Source organism: Rhinolophus sinicus, linkage group LG04 (assembly GCF_036562045.2).
Source record: "Rhinolophus sinicus isolate RSC01 linkage group LG04, ASM3656204v1, whole genome shotgun sequence".
NCBI classification, from domain to species: domain Eukaryota; kingdom Metazoa; phylum Chordata; class Mammalia; order Chiroptera; family Rhinolophidae; genus Rhinolophus; species Rhinolophus sinicus.
This window is the reverse complement of record NC_133754.1, coordinates 32591643-32612541: the sequence shown is the minus strand read 5'-3', so window position 1 is coordinate 32612541 and position 20899 is coordinate 32591643. Positions and strand designations below refer to the sequence as shown.

General features: G+C 33.1%; 1 pseudogene; it reads right to left on the bottom strand.

Moving 5' to 3' along the window:
* Positions 1 to 19685: 19685 nt before the first annotated feature.
* On the bottom strand, positions 19686 to 20144 carry LOC109433802 (transcription factor BTF3; annotated as a pseudogene).
* Between the last annotated feature and the right edge of the window lie 755 nt (positions 20145 to 20899).

Here is a 20899-nt window from a genome sequence, read left to right as displayed (position 1 = left end):
TCCCATTGTCATTCTCAGTGCATGACCTTCAATATTTCACTGAGAATGTCAATATATTCCCCATCATATTGATATCTCTAACAATATACATGTACTCTGCCTTCTCTCCTGTTGCTATAAACAGTTGGCTTTCATTACTAAGGCTACTAGCTGTACCTCACACAAACATACACACACATGTGATTCTACAGTACATCCCAGCACCTCTGGCCTACTCAAGGCCATAGCTACTGCAATAAGTATCTCCATATAGCACCATATATTTTTTCTTCAACTCGTTCCATTAGCATAAATACCTATAGGATATAATGTCTTTCATCTTAAGAAAACCTTATGTCCCCACTTATTCCACTAGCTCCAGTAGTGTTTCCTTCCTCCTCCCCTGTCATCCACGTCTTAAACTATTTTTCCATCTTTCTTCAGCCCACTGGGATCATATTTTACCTCCATTTTTATTATGGAAATTTCGCCTGTCAAGGTCATGAATGACATCCACATTGTGAAATCATCTTTAATTCTCAATCTCCTTTTAATTAGCATTTCAGAAGCATTTACATCTGTTAATCACCCTACTCCTTGAACCATTTTCATCAGTCAGCTTGTGGGACACAGTTTTATGCTGGGTTCTTCCAACCTAATTTTTTCTTAACTTTCTTTTTATCCCTTGTTCTTTGCTCATCTTTGTCCTGACCATTTAACTTTGGGTTGTCTGGCATTTAGTCCACCCTGTCTCCTTTCCTGTTTATCTTATCTGGTCCTGTGGTTTTAAATACCATGTATATGTTAATGATTTCCAAACTATATATCTAGTATACATATCTGCAGGAAATCATTGGCCAGCTTTCAAGAAGTCTACTTGTGGATATTTTATAGATAGCCCCAAATCATACATACAATTGAACGCTTCACTTTCTTCCTCTTACCCCCTCTACTTTCAACTTTCCCATATCAGTTAAAAGGATATTCTTTCCTTTATAGTTGTACAGTTTAAAAACCTAGGAATTATTCTTAACTGTACTCTCTTTTGCACATTCAACATTTAGTCTCTCAGATAGGTGGTATGTGTCACTCTACTTTCAAAATGTATCTATAATCAAATCAGTGCTTTCTCCCACCAAGGGTGCCATACAGGTCCAATTCACTATAATCTCTTTCCTGAATCACTTCAATAGCCTTGAACTCCTCTCTATGTTTCCTTCTTGTACACTGTAGTGGGTGCTGCTGTGAACTTCCTGGGTTTCTCCTTCAGAATGAATATGTTTATTTCTATATCTGCTAGAAATGTTGCTTATTGACAAGTCATAGCTGAATCCCTCCTTTGGATGTTTCCTCAGCCAAAAGTAGCTGCCTTTCCTGAGAATATGCCTCCTCCCTTGGGCTTACTTGCACCACCAATTTGAACCAAAGTGGGATATCCGCGTTCCACAGCATCCTGGCCTCAGCTGAGGTCATTGCTTATAGGGTGTGATGCTAATAGCATTTGAAATTCTTTTTCGCCCCAATCCTGCTTTTCTCACTCCTCACAGGTGTTGTCCTTGAAACTGTTCCTCAAATGACAGCCTGCATACAAATCTCCATCTGAGGGAGTTTCTTGTGGGCATTTCATGTGCAAATTTGTCCATGTCAGTCTTAAAATTAGCCTATAAAGAGAACCTTTTAATGTGTTTGCTAGGTGCCATAATTGCTTACCACCCTACACTATTTCCTTGCTTTGTTTCAAAGTAGAAGCTGAAATGGACTGCACAGCCAAAGAAAATTTTGCCCTGTTCAACCCCTTACTTCCAGCCATGCACTGTTCTGATTTCATCTTCAAGTAGTCATTCTTGCTTACTTCATAATGGCCATACTGGCTTCATTGCTGTTCCTTAAACAGGTCAGACATGATGTCACAACTTACTGCCTTTGTGTGGCATTTCCCTCTGCACCACTCTTCCCCTAAATAAGTGCAAGGCTTACTTCCTTGCTGCTTTCAACATTCCTTGTAGTGAGGTCAGCCCTGAATACTTTATTAAAAATTGACACACAGACCAGCTCTTACCAGTCTCTTTATCCTGCTGCACATTTCATAGATATATTTACTTCTTAAAATAGTGTATTCATGATTCATTGATTTATTGATATTTGATGCCATTACATTACTACCAGAGTAGGAGCTGTATGGTGACATGAATTTGTTTATTTGCTTATTTTGTTTATTTCTAGACTTCTGATACACAGCAATAGGTGTTTGTCAATATTCGTGAGTGAATAAATGAGATACCTTACTCCCTAGGATGAAAACACTGTGATGCTTTCTGCAAATATTTCCACTACTGAAAAGTAATAATTTCAATTACACACACACACACGCACACACTATATATATATATAGATAGATAGATAGATAGATAGATAGATAGATAGATAGATAGATAGACTCTATCTATCTATCTATCTATCTATCTATCTATCTATCTATTACTGATAAGTAATCATTTCAATTACACACACTATATATATATGTTTCTATCTATCTATCTACATATATATGTACTCTATAATAATTTATATATTTATCTACTTAAACTATGTAACATTTTCTAATAGAATCTTAATCCTCTTCTTTCTGTAAACTTGATTCCTGTTATTAAAACTTCATGTAGAGGTTCCCAGCTGCTCCTAAAATGAATTCAAAGTGCAGGTCCTAGCCAGATCATAATCAAAATATCCAAGAGTTCCTTAAAATAATTATTTGGAGAAAACGAAGAACTTTAAAACAATGACCCACCCTCATATAAAAAAGCTCAGCCTTTTGTTTAAGTATTCTCTTTGGTTGCTTCAAAAAAGTTAAACCAGCCTTGATTTTCTTTTATGTTTTTATTACCAGGTATTACTTAAATTTTATTTAATTGTCAACATAATATTTTTTAAAATTTCCAAATGGTGGTAAATATATAAAAGTCCTAAGGGGAGCTATTTATTATACTGTAGTATAATAACTGTCTTCAGCTTTAGATACATTGAATCTTAAATAATGAAGATATGAGCCTATCAATTTGGGGTCTTAGTTCTACACTTTGAGCTAATGAAATTGGCATTCCATTTGCCTCAGAATCTTTTGGGGTAAACAAGTAGTAATAAATGAGAAACTTAAGAGAGATTCAGATAGAAAGAAAGAAGTTAGATAAACATTTTTTCAAGTAAAATAATGTTTATTCATTTTTTTTTGTGGTTATTAAGGTAAAACATTCCTGTAATTCAACTTTCAAAGGCTTACAAAACATAAATAACTTCTGTTTCCCTTTTTGTGTATTAGAAACTCGATTCAACTGCCAGGGTGCAAATTGCAATACGTTCCTGTGTATCCGTTGTCTATCTATAGCTATTTAAACAGACTTGTATATGTATTCTTCCACCTGACCCCTTTTTAAACACAGATGGCTGCACACTACATACATGCTTTATATATTTTGCTTTTTTCACTTATTGATATATTATGAAGATTGTTCCCCAATTATATATATACATATACATATACATATATATTGATATATATGTATATACATATATATGTACACACATATATATATACCTGTGTGTGTGTGTATATATATATATATATATATATATATATACAAAGTATACACCCATATACAAAGTATAATATCATCTGATTAAAAGCATGAGTATCCTGTTATATATATATATATATATATATATATATATATATATATATATATATATATATATATAACAGGATACTCATGCTTTTAATCAGATGATATTATATTTTGTATATGGGTGTGTATAAATATAGCTACAGATACGTGCACACTATAATTTATTTGATGTGTCATTTAGGGAAATTCATAGTATTTCTAAATTTTCTGTGACAAGAAAATACTATAGTAATTAATTGTATATATTTTTCACATGGGGAAGCATGTATAGAGAGAGAAAGAAAGAGAAAAAATTCTATAACAATTCTGGGTTTAAGAGAATGATACTTATCATTTTAAAAAAGATTTATAAAAACTGTCCATAAAATATCCATTATATTCATATTCTGCCAGCAGTGCATGAGAGTACTGGTTTATTCGTGCCCTTGTTTGGGAGGCTTTAACAATAATAACAATACTGAGTACATTAAAATAAATTGTCCATGTGAATAGAATTGTTTACCCCAGTTAACTATTAAGTTGGTGCAAATGTAATTGCGGTTTTTGCAATTATTTTTAATATTCTTAACCGCAATTACATTTGCACCAACCTAATAGAAATGTAAGGTGAAGAGGGATTAAGGGGAAAAGTTTTTGTTTCTTTTTCCCCTGAAAAAAGATAACCTTCTTGAAGTAGGAATTGTATATCCTATTAACGTTGACACTGGTAGAATGTCAGAAGCATGATAGTTGCCCAATGGTTGTTATTATCAAATAATGAACTAAAGTAAATATAAAACTGAAGAATAGGATTAAACTTCGTGAGACATAATAGTACACTCCTAATTTTATATAAAAACAATGAATTTGAATCCTGATTATGATATCACGTATATGTAGAAAGATCAGCAAAATGCCAGAGTTACAGATATTCATTGATAATTTCATTACAGCCAGGAATGTAATCTGACAGTGGCTCTTGACAGCACTCACTAAGGAGGGAAGAGAATTGCTGGTGAACTCAAGTCCCTAACAGCATCTGAAAAATTCAAAGAAATCGTCAGAGCAAGCCATCAGTAATTACTAGGCAACTCTCCTCTGCATTAAATAGATTGTACAGATGTGACCAGAAACAAAATGTCAATGGTCTGTGGCTTCATTTAGATTTTCAAAAGAACAACTCCTAAACTTTATCAACTTTTAAAATCAGGCAACCTTTGGGATTATATGCGTCTTGGTAATAGAGCAAGTTACATTTGTATCTGCTTCTGTTTTTCTCTGATTTGATTTGGAAGCTGGAGTATTAGTTCCAGTTTCTTGGTCTAATATCACTTTCATAGTCGTATCCTATGGATTTTAGTTCCCCAGGCATTTTCAAAGCTAAAAAAGGTAATTTCAATTTGCTACATTTAACTATGTATGAGGTTATTGTTCTACTACAGAAATGTTGTTTTACCTAAGGGGAAACTCTACTGCAATAAGAGAAAACATGACCCCTCTATAGACATTTGAGAAATTTGTAAGATATCTGAGACAATGCAACACAAAGATAATGCAATTACAAAATATTATTATCACAGAGGTATTTCAATTTAGCAACTGTATCAGTAATATCCATTTTGGTAGAGTATTACCTTTTTGTTGATTTCACTTTCTTTGATATAATTAAGATACAGAGTTTACCTTAGGTTCCAAACTAACAAATATATATATATATATATATATATATATATATATATATATATAAAATTAAATACAAAAAGATGTTAAAATGTATAAATACATTGATATAGTCCATTATAAAATTATATTCCTCAGTGTAGTACACATTTAATAATTTTTATCACTATAGTATTATTACAGGCAAAGTTGAAAAATTATCTTCATTTGTTAGTTAATGACAACATTACATTAATTTGTATTGTCTAAAGGATCCTAAGTACATGTAACAGTAGATTTCTCCTTCTTGTGCTGTTCTAGTTCCTCAGTTTGTGTAAGAATCTCATTGTTCTAGCAGGATCCTTTGGAAATAATGTTACAAGCCATTGTGAAAATCCAGTGAAGATGATTTAGTAGGTATTACTGCTGTTTGCTGAAAGTAAGAAGAAATAAGTTAAAAGGAGTTTTATCCATGTCTAGGAAATGATGGATGGATGGTTAGACTAGGAGAACACTTGCAGAACCTGTACTACCTGGCAGATACTGGTATTACTGAGTCATTGAATTCCCATAGGAGCCTATGGAGGTAGGTGCTATCAGTGTTATCATCAGTGTTTTACTGATGAAAAAACTGAGGCACAGAAATGTTAAGCAATTTCCCCAAGGCACAGAAGCAAATGATGCCGCTGGAGCTTAAATCAAAATATAGTCTTGGTTTAGAGTGTCTGCATAATGTCTTAAGGGGAAGTGTCAGACCAAGATTTCACGGACTTCTTTTATGAAATATATTTTGTTACTGGAAAATGTGGAGCACTTTTCCCATTAAAGTCACTTCTGCTAATCTCAGTTTTAAAGTTCCTGTCAAATTTGGTAAGAAATTATATGTGAAAGCATGGTATTTCACTGTGATTTCAGTGTATATAGCCAAAATAAGTCCTTGATTTTAATGAAAGTTGAATATTCTTCAAATTGAAAAAGTAATAACCCAGATATTTTACACTAAAGTGTAAATGTTTTCACTTGAACAAAACAAAGCAAGCAAAGTTACGTCACCTTAAATAAATTTCCACTAATGTCTCTCTCTGTCTATATTCTATATAAAGTGGAATTATGACTTTAACTATTCCTATAATAGTCCTCATCCATTAAAAGACTGTCTTAATAAATTTTGTCAATTTATCATTTCTCTACTTAATATTAAATTAGTTTTAAGCAAGACTTTCTATTAGTAATATATTACACTGACACTTAAGAGTACACATATGACAGAATGTATATTGCATTTCATTTTAAGTGACGTTATTAAACAATATCTGCAGGTTTTCCAATAACCAAAATAATTCAGCAGGAAATAGTTTTGATGTTGCAATTAAATGCAATTTAAAATACTGTGTACAAATAATATGTATATAGGTTAAATATAAGCATATATGATTATATATTTATAGCATTCTTGAGCTTGATTATTTGTGAAAGCTCAATTTTTGCAGCCAATGAGCTTTTACTACCTGACAAGTGTTTAATTGAGGGTTAATTAGTTTTTACTAATTTGCCAACTTAAGAAAAAGTCCCAAAGGAAAGTCTATATTTGTATTTATTTTAAACATATTTCCCCATGTAAAAAGCCTGAAATAAAATAGACATTATTAAAAAAATCTGGAGGTGGTTAACTAACATTCAATCAATCAAGCCAATACTTAATTGACTTAGGAAGCCCTGTCATTTTGTATGATAGGCTTGGGACTTATATTTTCATTTAAAAAGTCAAGTGAAGCAAAGCATACTATCTCACATGCTGTTAACATATGTGCCCCTACTTTAATTTTGTAAGTGGAATTTTTAAAAGTTGGTAAAAAAGTCAACACCTAGTTTTGAAAGTTCTTTTGTTTTCCAGTGAATAATAATAATAGCTTAAGTTGCTGAGTGACGTGTTCCAGAAACTGTTGTAAGGCAGAGGTCATGACAGAATGTCTTTGAAGCAATCAATTTCAACTCATTGGCTTAAACAACCAGGAAATAAGATAAATGTATTACATCTAGAAACTTCATATGTATCTGAATATTAGGTGATTGGATATTATTGTATATTTAACATTTGAGAAGTACAATTGGTACAGACAAAAGCTGAATATTGATTAATTTGGTTTCAGATTTGGTTGCTAGATATGCCTGTTACTATCTGTGAGTCTTATACAATAACCCCTAAGACTGACGGAGCAACAAATTATTTTCCTCTTATTCTTTGTGTAATACCATGGACATGATGGGTTTTTTGTGAATATTGAGTAAGGTAGTATCCAAGAAAATGCCTAGAACAAAGCCAGCAAAAGAAAAGATGTTCAGAAAATATTTGGTGAATCTGAATTTAGAAACAAGGAATCTGGGACACTGATACTGAATGAGGTTTTCTGCTTCATACATTTGTCTAGAACATTATATTAATGTGCTTGTTAATCTTTTCACATGGCCCGCTATAAAAATGTATATTATAAAACAAGTCATATATATATATATATATATATATATATATATATACACACACATATATACATATACTTATATATGTATATATGTATATATACATACTTATATATGTATATATGTATATATACACACATATACATATATACACATATATATGTATATATATAAATGGTTTATTGGATAACATTTTGATAAGGTCACTGGAAAATTCTATGGCTTACGCAGTAGTCACTTTTCTGAAAATAATTTGCTGAGAGACTAAGCTTCCAATTCCTTATTGGAAAGAAGTATTTTCAATTAAAGTGATGAACAGACAACATCTTTGTAATATTTTCTCTTCAATTCTGCTTTTCTTTTTTGCTTGATATATGGATATTACTTTACCAGAAGAGAGTTAACCCTATGATGTACTCTAAGCTTTCGTTTAAACTTCTGTTTGGGTTGGGAAGCAGTGAAAAACAGGCAAAATAATAATATTAAAGAGCAGGAGGGAGTACAGTCAATAAGATTAAATAAGATTTAATTAATCTGCAAAGTGAATTGTTCAACTGTGTCATTGAGAACTATCTATTATTTTTATACCTGAGGTACTGAGGAGATTAGATATATCACAAGCTTAGAATGTTACAGGAATGTAATTGTATTCATCCACATAGTGAATTATCTCAATAACACAGGAAATTGTAGTACTTATAGTTTTAGGTTGCCTTTGAAAGGGGATGTTAACTAAATTAATTTTTAGTTGAAATGGTGCACAAGTGTTTCATGGAGAAGATTATAAAAGGATGGGGAATGTATGGACTACCTTGAGATATCAAAAGCTATGAGAAACTACGCATTAATGAGTAAAATCAAAATGCAATGTTAATGTGATTTTTTTTATTAATCTTTCCACATGGCCCACTATATAAACTATATACGGTATAACAAGTTTTTACTGTACATTAAACAAATACCTGCTGTTTTCTGTGTTTGTGGTGTCTCGGACACTGAAATGAGTGGGCTTTTAGACAGCAGTTGTATTTGAATTATACAGCTGTTGTAGTGTTTTGAAAAATTATGAAATAAATTTATATTTATTTCAAACTATTTTTAGTGTTATAACTAAATTGTTTTAATGGAAACCCATCTTGTACTAAAAACTTAAGACAATGATGGGTCAGTTAAGATTTTTAGCATGGGCAGAAAATAATGAGAAATTTTTGAATATTCAAGTAACTGAAAAAAATGTCATGTCCATGTTTTTACTGGTGATTAAAATTTTAGCTGGGTATTAGAAAAATGACAATTAGCTTGAAACATAATGTTTCCACTTGGGCAGATTAAAGAATGCATTTTTATCACATGTTTAGCTGTACGAATCATTATAAACATATTATATTTGACAAATTTACAAGGGTGTATAGATACACCTTTGTAAAGTGTCAACTTGTATACATTTTTGGGGGCACACACATACACTGGGGTGCCAAAAAAAATGTATACAAGTGGACTCTTTGGTCAACATTGCTCGATCAGTAGTTCGCTGTAATCAGAAGTGTCTAGACACTGATGGTAACCACTTTGAGCACCTCTTGTAATTGCAGAAGTCAAACATGACTTTTTTTCATCTTTTGTTATTGGTATATATTGAGTATTACCATTTTCATAGTTTTTTCCTTTCTTAAAATGTGTATACATTTTTTTGACATGCTCTGTATATGTATATATAATTCCATCAGAGAAGATGGCTAGTCTTCTAAAATATAATTCCTTAACTAATTTAATGTGCTTTCCTGGCTTAAATTTCTATTCTTTTTTTAGAAAAATAATTCCAAATATGATCTCTTCATTGTATGTGTGTTTGTAAAAGATTTGGATATTATTAATACTTTACTATATATTGGATACTTTTAAAGATATTCTATATACAGTTATTATAAGAAAGAAATAAAATATCCATGCCCATTTAGCTCTTGATTTTCCTAAATATTTTATTATTTTAAATGGTAAGTTGCTAAAATGTAATTTATTACACAGCTAGTCTGAATCCACTTATATTTGTATATAAGAACAGAAAAAAATTGTGCATGGCTTTTATCCTTTTGAAATGACTTATTTTTCTAATAGCAATATATGTGAAGATGCTGAAACAACAGCTTCTTTATCTTTTTGAGCCTCAAATATGGTGTAGCTCATTACATTAGCACCAAGAAAGCAGGCCATAAATTACCATAGTGTGTTCAGTCATGTCTGCAGCTTGACATTGCCTTTCTCTTAGAATATCCATCATCCAGAAATATCCTGAATACTGAGGGACAGACTACAAAGAAATTAATTCCCAAAATAGTGGCACGCAATTTCTTACTGTTAATATCAGATACAAGTTTCTGTTATACCAGTTGAATTTCTACCTCATCAATGAAATTAAAAAATTATTCAGGAAGAATTTCATGCTTTAAAAACTATGGAGAGTTTACATATGTTGACTTAGTATATAGAATTTGAAAATGGTATAAAAGTGGAATAAAATTAAGAGAAAACAATCTGAAACTTCAAAAAAGGATTTTCATTTTTTACATCATACATTTCATGAAATAATAAACTTTAATAGAATAAACCTGAAGAGTTGTTTATAAATAAGCACTTCCAAGGCTGATAAATGTGTTATTTGTTTATTTTTTTAAAAGATTTTATTGTGGAAGGGGAACAGGACTTTATTGGGGAACAGTGTGTACTTCCAGAACTTTGTTTCCAAGTCAAGTTGTTGTCCTTTCAATCTTAGTTGTGGAGGACACAGCTCAGCTCCAGGTCCAGTAGCCATTGTTAGTTGCAGGGGGTAGAGCCCACCATCCCTTGCGGGAGTCGAGGAGTTGAACTGGCAACCCTGTGGTAGAGAGCCCACTGGCCCATGTGGCAATAGAACCGGCAGCCTTTGGCGTTAGGAGCACGGAGCTCCAACCGCCTGAGCCACCGGGCCGGCCCTAAATGTGTTATTTTTAAAGAATATGCTTAAAGTGATGACCAGTCAAGAAATTTTTCATTGTCATACTTTTACTGTGTAACTTAGGACTACAAACAATGTTTAGGTTGCAAAGGGAATGGACATGTTGAAAGGTACAAATTACAGTGTCTTTTTTTGGCCTAAGAATGTTAAGTTCTCTGAGGAAATAAATGAGAAATAGGAACTGACTGTTCAAATGCAATGCCCATTCAGAATATTAATTAGGTACAAAAAGAATATTCTGGCGCACACTCATTGAGATCAGTCAGTATCAATTCAAGGTCTTACTGTTGAGAACATATAAAGGACATGATACCAAGGAATTCCAGATCCTATAATAATTTTTCTTGGGAAATGGAAATTAAAAAATAGAAAGGTAAATTTGTCTTGCAATTTAATATGCAGTTCATTGATTTTTCTTACCCTAACTTCTAAAGTGGTATTGTTGGTTAGACTGGAGATACATATTTTTTTATCTGGTTCAAGTTTGTTTTTGTTTTTTTAATTACAACTTTTATTATGTTACTTAGTGTATAGTTAGATAAGAAAAAAACAACATTGAAATATTTCTTCACTTTAGGATAGCTATATTAATGATAAACAACATATTCATAACTTGGAAAATGTGACAAATAAACAAATGCTAAGGTAAACAAGAAAAGTCAACTCCTGTGGATGTGCAGCTGTGTTAGAACAATGCCCTCACAGGATTGCAATGACCTCATCCCCCAAACATATGAATATTATGTTATATGGCAAGAAGTACTATGGCTGAGGTAGGGCATGGACCTAAAAATACGGAGAGTAGCCTGAATTATTCAGGTGGGCCCAATCAAATAAGATGAGTCCTTGAAAAGGGGAGAAATGTCTTCAGCTGGAAGAGGAAGAGAAAGGCAGAGATTCAACAGAAGGGAAGTTGGAGAGATTATAAGTCTGAGAGGCATTCCACCTGCCATTGGTAGGGGAGGGGAGACACCTGGACAGAGTGAGAATAAATGTAGGCACCCTCTAGGGATGATTGAGAAGCAGCAAGGATGTGGATCTCAGTTCCAGGAGCAGAACGCCTCCACAACCAGAATGAGAGTAGAAGCTCCTTTATTCCCAGAGCCTCCTGAAAGAGACACAGCTTGGGTGACATCAGTTTTGGCCCTCGGAGACCCTAAGCAGTGAACCATCTGAGTCCAACGGGATTTCTCACCTACAAAGGTTAGTTCATATATATGTGTTGTTTAAAGCTGATAAATGCAGTAATTTGTTAAAGCATCAATAGCATAACAATACATCAGTATAGAAATCTCTGTCAGAGTATTTTTTCTAATTAAAGAATTAGTGTTAAATGGTTAAAAGTTTTAAATGTACTCAATGACATTATTAAGATTGTGTATAAATTCTAAGATTAATATAAATAAAGAAAAGCATATTCACACACGTTATTAAAACAATTTTAATGCAATTATGAGCACAGTATATTTCAATATCCTTTCAAATGTGAAATTAGGGAAAACTAATATTCAAAACTGCAAGAGAGTAGAAAACAGTGAAGCTGCCTGGCGTCCAATTTGTGGTGATGACCCTTCAAAGAGTCAGATGTGGAAAATGTGGAACAGAGAGGCAGATCTTAGTAAACCTCCACTCCAGGATAAACTCTTATTTAAGCCTTTTCTAAGTGGGTGCCGTCAGCAGTGAAACTGCTCATTTGACCTGACTTTTTAAAAATGTTATTTCCTTTTCCTCACTTCAGATAGGAAAACAAGGTTGCAGATAGGAAAAAAAAAAAAAAAAAATTTTTTTTTCAAAGTCCTCTTTAGTTATTGAAATGCCCAAGTGAAAATCAATGAAATGTTACCATTTCTGGGTATATGACACCAAAAGCTTTCTGTATCTGCCTCATTGCTTATCAAAAATGTCTTGCTTTTTTGTATTTAGAATATTGCTAAGAGCACACAACCTTGCCATTGTGATTTCAAACTGATTTTCTTTAAGTGTTTCCTATCTAGTTGCCTAGATTCCAAAGGCATCTCTTAGCTCTCCCTGTAGGCTCTGATGTAAGGGTAAATTAAAACAAACAAATAAAAAAACAAATAAACAAAACACAAAAAAACAACATAGGGATCTAAATTTATTCTGTGACAATGCGAACAAATAACTTACATAATATTTTAAACTGTCAATTTAAAATATGATGGCATCTTGACCTAAAAATAATGAGAGATAAGAACATAGTTGTTGGGACAGAGTCCCAGAGAGCAGTTTCCAGGTACTTCCCATTTAGAAGAAGAGAGTGGTGAGGAACATTGGGCATAAACCATATTTATTGAGTGGCTACTATAAGGTAAATCTTTAATGCTATTTGAGTAGTGAATTTCATGCTATTGTAGATAGTAGAGAAACGTCTGTAGCAAATGGGATGTAAAAACGAAAAGAAGGGAGAAAGAGATTGTTTTGACTTACAGAAAAACTGAGTTCCAAGCTTAATAAATGTTATTGCTTTCAAATAAGTTTTAAAGTTCAAGTTGGCTAACTGGTAACAGCTGATGGCCAGCTAGTCACAGCTGATAGCTCTCTACTACCCGAGCCAGCACCTTTCCACGTGAGGCCGAGAGCCTGGAAACTGCTCTCTGGGACTCTGTTCCTACACTATTTGACCAAAGAAAATAATAAAATATTTAACATGCAAAATATTTGTTTCAATATTGGGAATAAGAGGTAGTCCTTATTAACTGAAATAATGAAATTGAAAATTTTGGAGACTGCTAAATTCTTCAGATGATTGTAATATGTACCCATTTTAACCCTTCTGTGCATTATAGCTGTAGCATACACATAACCTGAAAAAGGTAACAAACCTTACGTTTATTATCTAAAATGATCCTGTGGTCTTGAATAGAATCTTGCTCATTAGATTTATGAATTCAGTAACAATAATAATAGTAATAACATTTTGTCTAACACAGAGGTCATTTTAAAAAAAAATAATAAAAGATAATCAAAATAGAGTTTTTGGTTGTAGTTCTAGTGTAGAGAACAAAGAGCATATCAGTATTTTAAAGGCAAAAACAGACCAGTAAAATCAATATACATCAGTCTGATTTAATTTAATTGTTGTAATAAGAATTTGAAATATCTACAAGTCATATAATGTGGTAATTTTCTAAAGATAGTAAGGTTTTGAATCTCCAGTGTAAAAAAATAAAATAAAATAAAATCCATTAAATACAGTATGTAATGGAAGAAAAAAAACAAATTTGGAAGAATGTATAGAAGTCAATTACTAGGTATCAAAGCATTTAAACATTATATGCTTTGTACTTATCAAAACATTACAGTTTAAATAGAGTAGTTAAAAAGACAAACATATAGATATGCTGAAGGATAAAATTTAATTCTGATAACGTTAGTAATAAGAATGCTTAACTTACATTTATAAAACGCTGAATTTTAATGGTGTATTGAAGCTTGTCCTGTATTTTTTAAATAAGATTCTGCTATACAATAGTGATGCCATGAAAACAATCTAAATACCTTAACATACTTCTACTAAAAGTCATAAACGATAGAACATAACACATTTTCTACTAATATGACATATGCTGTTGTGTCTCACACACACACAATGTCTGTGATGGTGAATTTTATCTCTGAACTTGTCTAGGCTATAGGGCCCAGCTATTTAATCAAACACTAATCTAGGTCCTGTGAAGGTAGATGTGGTTAGCAGCTACACAATCAGTTAACATTAAGAACAGGGGATTACTCTCAGTAACATGGTGGGCCTCTTTCAGCCACTTGAAAGACCTTACTAGCAAAACCTGAGGTGTCCTTGAGAAGAAGAAATTCTGGCTCAGGACTGTAGCATAAACCTCTGCTGGAATTTCCAGCCTGGTGAACTGCCCTATGTATTTCAGACTTGCCAGCCTCAGGACCATGGGAGCCAAATTCTTAAAATTAATCTCTTTACATATGAAAAGATAGATAGTAAATGAGAGAGGGGTTGAGAGAGAGAGAGTCTATTGATTCTGCTTTTCTGGAGAAACCTGGTTGATACAGCATCACATAAAATAAAATGTAAAACTTAGAGGCATTCAGTAATACTGCAACAAAAGTTATTTTTGACACCTAGAAATAGTATTTACAAAAACTTCCTAAATCCACAATTCTACAATTATTCGATTGCTATCAAGCCACCAGACTCTGATATAGCACATGCAATCCAAACTGAGGGATTTCTCATAAGTTTCCGCAAAAATAAATAGGAAGAGCATTAGAAGTAGAGCTAAAGTTTTAATCCCTTCTCTGTCTAGTGCCTACATTTCCTTGGACTTTTCTAACTACCTCTGTTTGTGAGTTTCCTTGCTTTCTTTCTTTCTACATGGATTCTAATTTGTGATTAATAGCCTACAAAAAGTATCTGGACCAACCGTATGTTTCTTCTGTGGTTATTTCAATAAACTTTTTTCAATATAAATAGTGATAACCAGGTGTTCCATACTAACAAACAAACAAACAAACAAAATTCATCATATGTCATACCTGATGATTAAATATTGTCACTTTACTGTTATTTGAAATAATGAAATGCAAAGGCATATTTTTACTCTTCTAATGCTGTAGTTTTTAAAAGCCAAACTCTTCATTTCTCTGTTGGGTTTTTTCCTCCCATCCCTCTTTCCTCTTCTAAAATCAGGTAAAAACAGAAGATGAGAGTAGTGTGTTATTGTCAGAGACTTGAAATGATTAAATAGTTAACAGTCAAGAATTAAGTCAGTTGATACATAAACCTATACTAACAATATGTTGATTTTGGTGCTTTGTGATTCACGTGAGTCTTTATGCCACATGATTAGGAAAACATATGAATAGAGCTAAATTCAGACTATCAGTTTCAAGAAAATCCCAGGGTGTCAGTGTTTTTGTTTTTGTTTTTGTTTTAATGGAGGAATGTTGTAAAATATGTGTAGTATATACAAATCAACATTGAAATTCGTGCAGTATATTTTTTTCCTTTTTATAAATACATAAAGTCATTTTCAAGTCATGTTCTAGAATTAACCTCCAGAAATTAATTTAGTGAAGGATAATATAGTCAGCTTAGTAATCCAAATGAGCAGCCAGTATATCAGGCATGAGGCCACAAAATAGGTTGGCCAGTAGTTGAGATAAATTTTGGTATAAGAAACTTGACAGGTGTGGATTGCCAAAATGTGAATACAGTAATATTTTGAATGAGTAAAGCATAAATAATAAATCTATCAATTAAGAGAATAGTTTTGTCTTTATAGAAGTAAAAATTACAGATAATACCTACATATTTAAATATCTATGTATTTTAATTTTTTCTTAGGAATAAGTTCTATACACTGACAGGCATTTTATCCATTTACCCTCTATTGTTCAGCACAAAAAGAAATGAATCATAAGTACCTTATATTAGCAAATGCAAATTAAATTATGTTATTTGTATTCAAATAAAAATCAGTCCTGTTTAGAAAATTTAAAAGCAAAAAGAGTAAAATGTTTTTCTGGAAAATACTGAGCTAAGAAGAAAAATTATCGGGATATGTTATTCCCTAAGATTGTTTGATATTAATATGTTTATTCTTTATGATCTTAACATACATGTAGGAATGAAATAGTAAACAATGCATATTGAGCAGGCATGCAGTTTTGAGTGAAAATAGGAAGTAAAATGTTTTATTTCAGAAATGTTTGTGTAATTTTACTCTGCTATCCACCCAGCCACTCAATTATATATAATTAAGCACTTTAAAAATAATTCAGATTGAAGACTTTGGTGAAAGCAAAAGTACAACCCATCTTTCTGTCTGAAAATATATTTTTATGGAAGATGTAAACAAATATGAACTTTATATAAAATGCCCTTTTTATAATGACAATTTTAGGTCCCACTGGAAGTGCTTAGAGTCAGCATTTATGGAAATCTAGAATGTACTTTATGCACAATTTATTTGAGAGTGATTCATAATGGTGATTGAAATACTTTCATATTTCTAATTTCAGAATTATTAAATGTTACATGTATATATTTCCCATTTATATTAGTGCCTGAAACATTCAGATGAAAACCAATACTTATGATTACCTAGATCAGGTGGTGGTCAAAATCGTTTGTTTTCAACTTGTGTTCAATTCAAACGGTAACCGTTTTGTGCACTGCAGGCACTGCTTTAGTTACTGTGGGTATTGGGAAGTAGAAGGTATTGAGGCTCTAGCTAAGGCAAGAGAAGCCCCTGATTGGGTTTTGTGTGTACTGGGCCCTCCTTTTTCCTGCACTCACAACAAAGAAGTGAGAATGGTGAGGTTGTCGGGATGGTTATGGATCTGCAACAGCTGATACACAAAGGTGAAATGCTGCCAGCATCAACCCCCTTATTAGGACTCAGCCACAGCCGCAATTGTGACAACATGATCAAGACGGGATGGGTTAGAGGACCCAAGACCACCCTCCTTCCACAGTATTTAGTAGCCAGGTCCACAGAAAACCCTAACCAGATTTCTAGAGAAGGGTAGGTCTGTGGGTTGGATAGCAGAAAGTTGAGTGAGTTCTCATCTGATGGCCTTTTAATCTCCCTATGAAGGAAGAGGTGAAAAATATTGAAGGGAAGAGATGTGCAAGTTAAAGGTTAAGAAATTGTAGGAGTCAATGGCAGGATAGGACTGGGATCCTGAATGTGATTAGAGACACAGAGACATTAACTTACCAGTCTACATTGATGGCGAACATCTCTTGCTCATCTGCACCAGTACTATTAATGACAATTCTGTCAATGAAGTGTAGGTTGTTGTGGATGAATGAAGAGCTAAAGCTCAAAGGAATGGAGAGTATGGGTAAAGAGTGACTCAAGCATAGAAAAAGAAGGGAGAACAGGAAGGGGGAAACAGACAATGAGACAGAAGTGGGATCAAAACAACAAAGTTAAAATAAAAGAACAGATATGCTAGAGATACAGAGTATCAATGTTGGAAAATTGTGATCAAATAGTATAAAAACCCAATTGATTATATTAGAGATATAAGAGCTCCGTACAATGTTGAACTCTATCGATGTTGGCTCATGTGTTTGAGATCAGCCTTAGGGAAAATTTCCTTTTGACTTAGATCTGCAGATTATATTCACTTGTTCTTTCCTTCCACTGTCTTCTTCCCTCAGTGCCCTCCAACTTTCATCTGTAATGACTATACCAATCTTTATCTCTCCACAGAATAGCATATAGTGCAAAGAAATCTACAGTCCTATTACCACTGGATTCTGCTAAAATGTTGCCTAAATCTTATGCAAAACAAATTTGTTATAAATATCACTCCAGTGCCTTCCTGTGTTAACCATCCGAAATAGTATTTGCATAATAGTGAAAGCCTTACTTTTTTACTTTCAGGAAACTATAACTGGTGGAACTATTGTATGATTGAAATTCAGAGATGAGGAAAATACTGGTTTCCCTTAGGCTATTCATAGCTGAGTTTTTGTGATATTGCCCATCCAGCTATTAGGGACTCCAAGATACTCTAGGTTTCAGAATAATAAAGTTCAGAGTTGGCAAGTAAACAGCATGAATGCTGCCTAATTGGTAACTGCATTTCACTAGCTATGTAGAGAATTAACCAAAGAATTCTTCTTGACATACTGTCTCAAGCAGTCACTAATCAATTCATCAGAATTTGTACTTCAGAAGCAAACTATTTGACATTTTTCTAGCCCTTTCTTAGAGAATCCAAAAGAATTCCACATAATTGTCTTTGGCTCTAGTACCACAGGCAAATGTTCAAGGACATGTTATATCTAAAGGGACAAGGATGATTTCATTTGATGAAATTCACAGTGGGTTTTCTCAATTCAAATCAATCCAAGACAGATCTCCACAGAGGTGAACCCAGGCTTTCTTCTTTTCCACAAAGGTTTGTATGGACCTTTGAGATTTTGGATTTCACATTGTTATGGGTGCACTGATTCTAGCATCCATCGTGGCTATATCTCACTCCCCCATATTTGATGTAAAACAAACATTTAGGTAACTTGGTAGGCTATTTGTCTTAAATATGAAGGCATTCTACAAATGTATATAAAAATTTTGTATCAAGTGTTTTGTTATAGTATTCTCAAAATAAGTACTGTATATCTAATCAGTGTTAACTTTGTGTTCATTCCAACATGTAGATTTGAGGAATTTCTAATGTATGAGGAGAGACATTTTTAAATTGAATACAGTTTGCATTAATTTTTTGTAATACTGTAAGTAGATTTTCAGATAAACAGTTTTTTTTTCTTTAATAATCATATTTCATCAACTTCCATGTAAATATGGAGATATATATGGGCCTGTCTAGGCTCTCTAGTGCATAGAAATATTTGGTTGTGTTTGCACTAATACAACATTGATTTAATTATACTAATTGTTTATATTAAGAATTGTGATTCTTTATAAATCATTTGGTTTTCAGAAAGGATATGTCCTTATTTTGCATTTTTCCAGTATTTCACATTTAATATTACTACATAGTTTAAGATTAGTTTGTGAAGAAAAATATTATTTAAGTGTTTCCTAGTTATCCAATGTTATTTTACTCATAATATTGACTCTTTTGTGGACTACACCCTTCTGTTTGTTTTTCTTCTCTCTCTCTCTCTCTCTCAATCTCTCTCTCTCTCTCTTAGTTAAAGGACTTTATTAACCTTTGTTTCAAACATTATTTCCAAGCTTCTTCACCTTAATTAGCTGCAAATAATGATTTGAGCATAAGCAAAAACTGAAAAGAGCTACAATGTCCAAGGGGCCTGGGCTTCAAACTTTAGAGATAAAGATTTTATCAGATCCATGAACAAAATTTGAAAAAGCAGTCGTAATATAAAATGGTAGCTCCCAGTAACTTCTTCAAGTGCTATCTTCTTCAGAAGTTGACTCAGTTCAGTTTACTTCACTCTTGGAAGCCTCATCAATATTCTCTACAAGATCTGCAACTTCATCATCATCCTCTCCAGAGCAAGTGGTTTGTTTGGGCAGAGCTTCAGCCAGTCTCCTTTAACTAGTCCGACTGTTTACACCAAGCTGTTTTAAGATGCCCGGTAGCGTTTCTGTCAGCTGCTTGGTCTCAGCAGCCTGTGATGGTGAAAGTGCTTGCTGCCAGAGAGGCCCAAACGTTAAGGTTGTTAAAGTGCATCACTGTTCCTTGGTTTGTGAACATATTCTCCTCTTCAATACTAGAAATATTGTTTACCCTTAACTTCTTTAAGGAGTACTGCAGTTTTTCATCATCTGCTATAGCTGTTCTGTGAACTCCTTTCTGTCAGCAGTTCCTTTCCCACCGATGTGCACTTGTGCCTGCAGTTTGGTGAGTTTCTCCTGGTTCATGATAGTTTCTCCTTCTAGTTGGAGAGAAAACGGGGCTGCGTGGGGGTCTAGGGGTGGCGCTCATGGGGTCTGGGGCAGCCCAGCAGAGAATAAGCACACACACGCACACGCGAGGGCGCAAGATGGCAGCTAGAGCTTGTTGCTTCTTTAGAATTAAAAAAAAGAACACCTCCTTGACTCCATAACTTGAAGTTACAACACAGAAAATGTGAAATTTTGGTTTAACATGTATCCTACTTATGTGCCACATTGCTGCTTCAGTATGACTACAGTGACTGCTATATAGTCTTTATTTTTTCTCTATGATATATCCCTTAAAACAGAAGCATGGAGTAAAAAAGCAGCGCACCCAGTCTGGAGAACTGTATGCATTCTTCTGATTCTCATGTGCGACTGATTCAGCTAATGTGACAGCTTATGAAATTCCAAATGTATAAATTACTGGACATATGGAAGAGGCAATAATATTTAAACAAATCTTATAGAAGAAAATAAGACATACAAATATTAAGTGATGATTTTTATTTCACAGGGAAAACTGCCAAATTTTCTTAAACAAGCGTTTCAGATGTGATTTAGTTGGCCAGAACGTACAAAGGTGTTTTACCAGAAATATTACTTCTGCTAAACTACAGTTGTGTGGAATAACTTCTTTGACCATTAGCTTCATGTTGTTATACTTGATATCATAAATTCTTTGATCTTGAGAAGATTATTTAACTTCATGGAGCCTCACTCGCCTTATTAAAAAAAAATATGTGAAAAAAAAC